The 6,715-nt window shown below is 43.3% G+C and overlaps 3 non-coding genes across 3 annotated transcripts; 2 read left to right on the forward strand and 1 right to left on the reverse strand.

Moving 5' to 3' along the window:
- Positions 1–2,561: 2,561 nt before the first annotated feature.
- TRNAH-GUG lies at positions 2,562–2,633 on the reverse strand. Its single transcript has one exon. It is a non-coding gene; the product is annotated as a tRNA-His (tRNA).
- Positions 2,634–3,357: 724 nt separating this feature from the next.
- Positions 3,358–3,429, forward strand: TRNAH-GUG. The gene has a single exon. It is a non-coding gene; the product is annotated as a tRNA-His (tRNA).
- Positions 3,430–4,813: 1,384 nt separating this feature from the next.
- Positions 4,814–4,885, forward strand: TRNAH-GUG. Its single transcript has one exon. It is a non-coding gene; the product is annotated as a tRNA-His (tRNA).
- Positions 4,886–6,715: the final 1,830 nt, after the last annotated feature.

A 6,715-nucleotide genomic window follows, 5' to 3' on the forward strand; every position in this document is an offset into this window, starting at 1 on the left:
CCACAATAAAAACCTTAAATTAAAAAAACAAAACAAAACAAAAAAAACTACTGGGTAATGTTGTTGTTGCTGTTGTTAAGTGCTGTCCAGTTAGATCCCACCCATAGAGATCCTGTACAGGGTTTCCGAGGAGCAGCTGATGAGTTAGAACCATCGGCCTTGCAGTTCAAACCAACTTTGCAGTTCAGCTCATTAACCTGAAGCACCACTGAGTAATAGAAGATACTAAAAAATAAAAATTTTAAAATTCCTTGAATCAATTGAGTACAAAAACACAACATACCAAAACCTTGGGACACAACACAGAGTACTAACCACACCATACGATCAAGGCGAGCTACTGGGAACCCTCGGCGCTGTGCTCCTGCAGGAGCTCTTCTCTGTTGAAAGTCCCGCCCCCTTGCCATGACATTGATTTGGTTCACTCAATTCACAATAAAATTTTAAAAAGGGAAAAAAAAAAGAAATACAAGGTAGAGATCAGAGCTGTGGGGGGAGGGGCAAGAAGGTTCAGGAGTGTGCTGAATGACTGCCCAGAGGTGAGCTGACTCAAGGGTAATGCGCCACACCAACCAGATTCTTAAGAGTCTAAATTAAAATGCCAACAGTGAAAAGAACAAGTGCCAACAAATCAGAAGCTTATTCAAAGTAATGCTCTTCCTGCAGAAACATCTATCTGGGCAGTCATATTATTGTCAAAAGTCTGCTTTGGGCCTGAACTCAAAGCAAGGAAAATTGACTGATCTCAGAAAAGGATGTTATAAAATTTTGATGCACCCATCTCCAGTATAACTGTATGTATACCTGCCAGGAACACCAGCAGCCAGGAGTAAGGGAGAGCATTTTCCCCTTCTGTTACCTGCAATAATACAATAATTTCAGGCCTGCTTTTCTGAGCACCCTGGCCTTGATACAAGTTTGTGGCTTTTGTTTTGTTGGTTGACTATTTTCACTTGTGATACTCTTGGAGAGTCACTTCTCTTGACTTTCTTTCCAGGTTCTAGACGCAGCTTGTTTCCTGGAGTGCAGAAACACCTGTAGGGAAGGAAGGATGGTATGGGAGGAAGGCATGAGCTAGAGCCTGTCCTGCCTGCTGCCTACCTTGCAACTTTATTCCAAACCATAGATTTTAAAAACCTTCATTTGATGAGTGGTCCAAAACATAAAAGTCAACATATTCTTTCTGTTGACTAGTTCTGTATTTGTTGGTGCTGTTAGTTTTCTAAATACATGTCTAACCCTTAACTCAGTCATCCAAAGCCTGGCTGGTTCCCAGGCCAACCTTCTCCCATTCTATTGTGCTCATAGCACTCCCTGGTCTGAGCTGACCTGTGGTGTGACTTTACACTTATCAATGAAAGAAACTGTGAATGGGATATCTGGGAAAATTGCAGCCCACAGCAGTGCCTTCCTTTTACATGCTGTTTAGCAAATTCTTGCTGATGGACTGTCAGTAAAGGGGGCACAACCCCAATACAATGCCATCTCTCCCAGGAATGCTCCTTGATTGGCTTCACTAGCTCTAGGCCCCATGGGAGGAGCTGCAGAGGCTCATTGCTCATTCAGTCTTACCTCATTCCTCACTTGACAGTGATACAGTGGCCTGCCAGCCACCTGAGAGCCAAATCCAAAACTCACTTCCATTTTGCCTAATGCCAAATGACAGACCCATGTTGAATTTACTATTTTTATAAGTGTACATAAAACAAACTAACAAATAAAACTGCCTTTAAACCTTAAACAGATGACGAAGAAATTCTCCACTAAAGAACCTGCTCTCACCTAAAGGACTGTGAAGATGAAGGCCACAACCCCTTCATTAGCAGCCCTCAGAGTGGAGATGGGAGTCCTGGTGTGGCGCTGTACAATAAACACTGGGCAGCATAAACACTGGGCAGGAACGGACTCAACGGCACTTAACAGCAACAAAACAGTGGTTATGAGGAGTCCTATGTGGCATCATAGGATAAGCACTCGACCTCAAGGTCGGTTTGAACCGCAAGGTCAGCGATTCAAAGTCATCAGACCCTCCTCAGAAACCCTGTACAGGATTGCTATGAGTTGGAGCCGACTTAACAACAACATAGTAGTTACAGGAATCAGCACTGAGGTCATATGCTTTGCTTTTCACATGATCTGAACCAAGATTGTAATGTATAGTCTAATCTGCATTCTTTTAACGTTTAATAATGTTTGCTCATTGTTTTATAACACCCAAAATATTGAAGTATTCACTAGTATGAGGCTTTTACAAGACCAAATATATGATCTGGCCATTGATAGAGGCTAAATGAGGAGGAAGAAGGGGTCCAAATTTAAATGTACTAAACTAATAACACAATGAGGAACACAGGGTTGGCTGGTAAGAAACAGATAAAGAATTAAAATGAATAGCGATAGGCCTATAGTTTCCACCGAATTCTCCGAATTGAACTTACAAACAATTGCTGTGGCAGAACCTTGCACTCGCATTAATACTTGAGTCCAGCATAAACACGGAATAAAACGAGGCTTCCCCTAATCATAAAAAATCGCGTCCTTGCCGTGCCATTGTTCCACAATGCCGTGACTCGGATTCGAACCGAGGTTGCTGCGGCCACAACGCAGAGTACTAACCACTATACGATCACGGCGAGCTACCGGAACGCCATGTGTAACCCATGACCGGGTGTCCTCCTAGACGACTGTAGATTTAGCATTCTTAAGTTTTTCCATTAATTATTAGTATCTTCTGCACCCTAAAGTGGAGGAGAGCAGCTGAACTTCCTTCCAGGGTTTTATATCCCAGTTGGGGTCTCTAGGTGGAGGGCACCACGCCGTGGTCTCCTCAACTCGAAGTCTGCTTGCGGATCCTCGCGGACTGCAAGAGAGCGAACGTGAAAGTGCTTTGTAAACTTAAGGGTTCCTATAAGCCAGGCTTGCGCAGGGACTGTCCTGTATGTAGCCTATAAGATTCGGCCCCAAGGTCGCCCGAATGGTGGTGGTCCCGGGGTCCCTACCAGCCCCAAAATATATATATATATATATCCGATTGACACATTATCTAGACGAATCCAGTTGAGACCGGGCTGTCCATTAAGTTCTGCTAAATGGCAAATCAGATCCAACCCACCCGCACAACTCTATTCGAGGCCTGGGAAACAAGAACCTCGAGGGCCCACCATGGTCGAAGAGTAAACGTGGGTCAGAAATTGGAAGGCAGAGGAAGCCACTGCGCCTGCGTTTAAGTTCAGGGTGCGGCGAGGCACGAGATCCGCTCCAATGAGCATTAACAAATCAATGTCAAGGCAAGGGGGCGGGACTTTTAACAGAGAAGAGCTCCTGCAAGAGGAGGGCACCACGGGTTCCCAGTAGCTCGCCGTGATCGTATAGTGGTTAGTACTCTGCGTTGTGGCCGCAGCAACCTCGGTTCGAATCCGAGTCACGGCATTGCGAAGGCAATGGCACGGCAGGGAGCTCCTTTTGTTATTTGTCTTCATTTTAATCTAGCCTCAAAAAATAAATTTTAGAAAGGTCACTTACACAAACTGACAAAGTAGGACTTCCGAAGACCATAGGCCTTCGGATATCTCAGTGTATTGCGGTATTATTCTTGGGGACAAAATTCAGAGACTGACAAATGTAATAGACATTTAATGGGAGCATTTACTGAAAATGGATTTCGAATAGAAAGGAAAGGCTCATAGAGGAGACGACCTTTGAGGTAGCTCTTATAAACAGAATAGGAATTTATTTGCCCAACAGACAGGATAATCTCGTGTGTAAAGACTTTTGAAGTAAGTCTTATAAAGGAAATTCCCTTGATAAATATTTTTCCCCCACCCTCACATCAAAGGCTCTGGTCTAACAGGTAGTAGGCGCTTCTCAAGCACCTGTTGAGTGAATGAACATAACTAGAGAGCGGGGAACGACTCTGACATAGGGCCAAGAAATGAAGGTGGGAAAAGGAGACAAATTTCCTGCAGTCTAGAGATAGGAGTGGGGGAAGTGGAGCGACAGGATTAAATTCGTGATTAGCAAGAAGCCTCTGGTGGCTCTTCAAGGGAGGGTCAACGGGAGCAGACGACAATGGAGACGGATGGTCAATGCATTTCCTTGTCAATTTAGCAAATAGCCACTGCATTCTGTGTACTTAGTCCTGTATTAGGCGCCGTGGGAGCAAGAGAGCTTATAGACACAAAGAAAAACTGGGCCCAGTCCCCGCCTGCCACTCGGAGACACAACAGAGGTGGATACACTGAGGGCGACAGTGCTCCAGCCGGAGGAGTCTGAGTCGCCAGAAAAGCTGGAGTAACTGGAAGGAAGAGTGTGCTTGGGAGAGGACGTAGGGAAAGAAGCATTCACTGAGCTCCTTCTACATGTCTGGTCCTGTTCTGGGGGCGCCCACACCCTCCCCAGAGGTGGCATTTGGTCAGTTCTGAGGGAATCAGCAGAAAAGAACACCTGAGAAGTTCCCCCTACACATCAGGAGAATCTGAAGTTTCGCTGGAAAGTCACAGGAGAAGGGCGTCCTCCAAGGAATGCGAATTATATGGCTTTTGAACACTCTGAGGTCCGCCTAGACCTGTCCATGAAAGCCCAAGCGGTCCTACCTCTCCCCACCGCTTTATCACATCTCCCATCGCTAATAGAACAAAACAGCTCAGATCCAGAACTACTGGCAGGAGCACAATGCGCCTGCGTTTTCTCAGTCATAGCTTTAGACAAGAGCACCGCCCCATAGGTGGCCCTTTTAATGACGTACTGGATAGGAAGGCCTATGACTGTTGAAGAGGAAAATCAGCAGCAGTGACTCGCAGGTCCCCGGTAGCTCGCCGTGATCGTATAGTGGTTAGTACTCTGCGTTGTGGCCGCAGCAACCTCGGTTCGAATCCGAGTCACGGCATTGTGGAACAATGGCACGGCAAGGGGTCATCCTTTCTTTTCTCTGATAAATTTTTAGCTCACTTCCTAGAAATCAACTGTTACTCCTTACAGTGTAAATTGAATCACTCTGAAGATCGCCACCTGCAGTTTTATGCGCTGAGTACAGCTTCAGATACAACGGTTTTTAGCTTTCCCTTTGAAAATGGTCTAAATTATCTTTCCACACCAGCAAAACGTTTCCTCATTCAAAAAAACAGTTGCAGCAGTACATTCACAAGTAATTGCCAGAAATTAAAGCTGAATTCCGAAGAGGATAATGGAATGAGGAATGTCGTTATCGATGTCAGGCGGATCTCGGCTGAATACTAGAAAGATGTTACCTGTGTTTTACTATGCAAAGGCACTCGACCGTTTGGATCATAGCAAATTACAAATAGCGTTGAGATAGGGAATTACAGAACACTTAATTGTGCTCATGCAGAATCTGTACATAGACCAAGAGGCAGTCTATTCAAACAGAAAAAGGGGATACTGCAGTGGTTTGAAATCTGGAAAGGTGTGCGTTAAGGTTGTATCCTTTCACCATACTTACTCAATCTGTATGCTGAGCAAATAATTGGTGAAGCTGAACTATAAAAAAAACTCGGCATCAAGATTGAAGACTTATTAACAACCTGTGATATACAGATGATAGACATCTTGCTCGCTGAAAATGAGTTAGAAGCAATTGCTGATGAAGATCAAAGACTACAGCCTTCAATATGGACTACACACTTCATTATAAAGAAAACAAACATCCTCACAATGGACCAATAAACAACATTATTATAAACAAAGAAAATATTTAAATTGTCAAGGATTTCATATTATTTGGATCCACAATCAATGTTCCTGGAATCAGCAGTCAAGAAATTCAATAATATAATATTGCATTGGATAAATCTATTGCAAAAGACCTCTGTAAGGTGTTAAAGAACGAAAATGTCACTTTGAAGCCATGGTGTTTTCTTTCTTTCTTTAGTATGACTTTTATTTATCTCCCTTTTCTTGCTCTGGAAATTTTTATAGCTTTTTTTCTGTAAGATTCTCAAAGATGTTTAAGAAAATGCTTGTGCCAACTGCAGTAAAAATAGGATTTGAACTCTTAACTATCATCTTTGCTCTTTAATTTAGCTTTTTTTTTAAACTGTTTATTGTGAATTTAATGAAGGTTTACAGAGAAGGTAATCAGTTTTACATTCAACAAACCATACACTGTGTTTCAGCTCAGTGATTGCAATTCCCTACACACAACAGTAGTTAGCCTGCTTTCTCCCTGTGGTTCCTATTTCCATCCCACCCACCTTCCCATCCTTTCTCAACTTTGTCCTTAGGAAAATGTTGCCTGTTTGATTTTGAATGCTTGACCATTCAGTCATGCTATTTTCAACAGCCTCATATGCAAGTAAAAGTTGGGCAATGAATAAGGAAGAATAATGAAGAATCGATACCTTTAAACTTTGAATAATAGTGTTAACGAAGAATACTGACTATACCATGGACTTCCAAAAGAACAAACAAATCAGTCTTGAAGGAAATACAGCCAGAATGTTCCTTAGAAGCCAGGATGGTGAGATTTCTCTCACGTGCTTTGGACATGTTATCAGGAAGGACACAAGTCTCTGGAAAAAAACATCTTGCTTGGTAAAGTAGAGAGTCAGCAAAGAATAGAACGAGCCATAGTGAGATGGATGGATGCAGTGGCTACAACAATAGGTTCAAACATCACAACAACTGTGAGGACCAGGATCTGGCAGTTTGTCATTTCATTCTGTTGCTCATTCGGTCACTATGAGTCAGAACCAACTGG

Source organism: Chrysochloris asiatica, unplaced genomic scaffold (assembly GCF_000296735.1).
Source record: "Chrysochloris asiatica unplaced genomic scaffold, ChrAsi1.0 scaffold00004, whole genome shotgun sequence".
In the NCBI taxonomy this organism is placed as follows: domain Eukaryota; kingdom Metazoa; phylum Chordata; class Mammalia; order Afrosoricida; family Chrysochloridae; genus Chrysochloris; species Chrysochloris asiatica.